This window comes from Octopus bimaculoides, chromosome 5 (genome assembly GCF_001194135.2).
Source record: "Octopus bimaculoides isolate UCB-OBI-ISO-001 chromosome 5, ASM119413v2, whole genome shotgun sequence".
In the NCBI taxonomy this organism is placed as follows: Eukaryota; Metazoa; Mollusca; class Cephalopoda; order Octopoda; family Octopodidae; genus Octopus; species Octopus bimaculoides.
The window spans coordinates 98,573,631-98,576,295 of NC_068985.1; positions in this window are offsets into that span (position 1 = coordinate 98,573,631).

Sequence of the window (2,665 nt, forward strand, 5' to 3'; positions counted from 1 at the left end):
CACACACACACACACACACACACACACACACACACACACACACACACACACATATATATATATATATATATGGCTGTGTGGTAAGAATTCTGCACATGGTCCGGGTTCGGTGCATTTGTCTTAATGTGGATACCACGGATGTAAAGTGTATGTGCGTGGGTGTGCGGATGTGTAAGTATACTGTGAACTAGACCAACGGCCAATAGTACCACCACCAACTATCCACTAAGAAATTAATACCTCAAGATCTGCTAGTCTCTAACTTTACCTATCCTAGTAATGTATCTATAACAACCATTCTTTCCCCTTAACAACAGCACCTATCTACACGTATCTCCCCCTCATTCTTCACCCCACCCCTTTTCTGCATTCCTAACAACCTTTTACAATTTCTACTCCCACATATTTGACCTCATCTTTTCCTTTTCTTAGTTCTTGGTCGTTTTTCTTTCTTCGAAGATTTTTTTTTTTATATATGTTCACTTCATCTGGCTTCAGCATTCATCTCAAATCACATCTGCGGTGAGTTAACTTGGAAATTTCAAGCGACAATGTGACCTTCATGTAATTAAGGTATTCTCGGCCTAGTGATTAGCTAAGTCGAGTATCCCTCGTTGAGTAATTATTACACCAGAGGATCAGCTAGCTTAGAAACATATGTAGCCTCGCTCTTACTCGTTCCACGTCTTCAATTTGAATTTTTATTCGCATTCACAGCAACTCTATTTGCTGAACGTAAGGTATGCTGAAACTTTCAGCTTATCGAAATCCTTTGTAACTTCGATATAGGAAAAAGTGTGTAACCTTGGACATCAATAAATTTTTATTGTTCCTGGCCGTACGTTGTCCACTTTTTTTGTGTGTTTTGATCAAGACAATCACATAAGCAGAACTTCAACTACTGCTCAAATTGGAATTTGGGTGGCACACCTATTTGAGCCCTCAAAACGCACGAAAACTACTCATATCCTTTCTATCTCACTCTCACCCCCACCTCTCTCTCTCTCTCTCTCTCTCTCTGTATATATATATATATATATATATATATATATATATATATATATATATATATATATATATATATATTTGTCTGTCTGTCTGTCTGTCTCACACACGCGCGCACGAATATACATACATACACTCCACCCACTGATATATATGCTATGCGTGTGTTACTGTTTGTTTTGAATTATAAAAATTTAACTTTCAACTGAAAGATTATAAATATCATTAGATGTATACACTATTACTCAGGTTTATGGCTCTCCGATTGGTTACGAGTTTGATATTTCCTTCCAATGAATATCAACATTATGAAAAGGTTTACTTCATTTAATACATGCGAGGGGTTGCTGAAAAGTTCCTGTCTTAGGATAAACGAAAATACAAGTGGATCAGTTAATTATGATTTTATTCAATATATTCCTCTCTCAGATTCACACACTTATTGCAGCGGTTCTTCAGTTTTTCTAAGTCATGTAAAAGTACTCGGAAAGTTTGGCCTCCAACCAGGACTTTCGCGACAACCTTAAAACCAGGAAATTTTCAGCGCCCCTCGTAATTAAACATAAATTGCTTAAAACCATTATATTTTTATCATTTTATTTTACAAAACCAAAGAGATATGATTTTGTATTATAACTCACCCAACTAGAAATATCAACCAAATCTCCTTTAAAAACACACCCCGTCCCGCTGCAATTTTTGCCCGGGAAATATCCTTTTAGTGACGCATTTTGATTTTTAACAATATATTTCTGAGTTAAGCGAAACGAAATTCCTCTAGAATTGACCTTAAGAGCGACAGATACGTATTTCTCCGTTTTTGCGGCTCCTCTGTGTCACATACTTGTGTCACTTCCGAAACTACATCGGATCAGCTCGTCAAATGTATGTAGAGATAGTATATAAAGTATACACTGGTTTGCAAAGGCGCCAAATAAGCAGACTGCTTCTATTGCATAATTAAAATTACAGCCTGTCACTTTTCAAAGTAGCAGTATTGGGTAAATTGTATTTGAAATAGAAACGGTATTATCACGGCTTGTATACTTTTGTATACTCAACAACAACCTGAAAAAATAAACACAAAAAAACAACAAAAAACAAAAACAAAACAAACAGTAGATTACTTTTATCGAAAATCTGTGTTCGTTTAACGTACTATTCATAAATGAGCTAATCGGCTGTTATTCACATATGTTGAAATAAAATATCTTGTCGCCCCGATTCTCAATGATTAAAAATAAGCTAAACGAAAGACATGTCGCATTTCATAGCGTTAACCTAAATATAATGTCACCATTCTGACATGCCATGAAATTGTGATCGTCAGTAAGTATTTCATGACATAAAGACAAGAATTAGACGCCTTACCAATATTAGCATTTCAGACTTGCTACATTAAAAGTGCAAACAATTTTAAACATGAGGATTAGATGCCTTACCAGTATTAGAATTTTAGGCTTGTTATATTAAAAGTGCACACAGTTCTGAAACAAAAAGAAAAGGTTCTGTCGTGACAAGAATTTAATTAGGGACAGTTCCACTTAAGTAAATTTCTTTGGTTGGACTTTTGAGTTTCTTTATAAAACACTTTAAGATATTTCAAGTTACAAAGGAGTAGAGACACCCTGGAGAGACGAAACTTATAAAGTTGTATTAT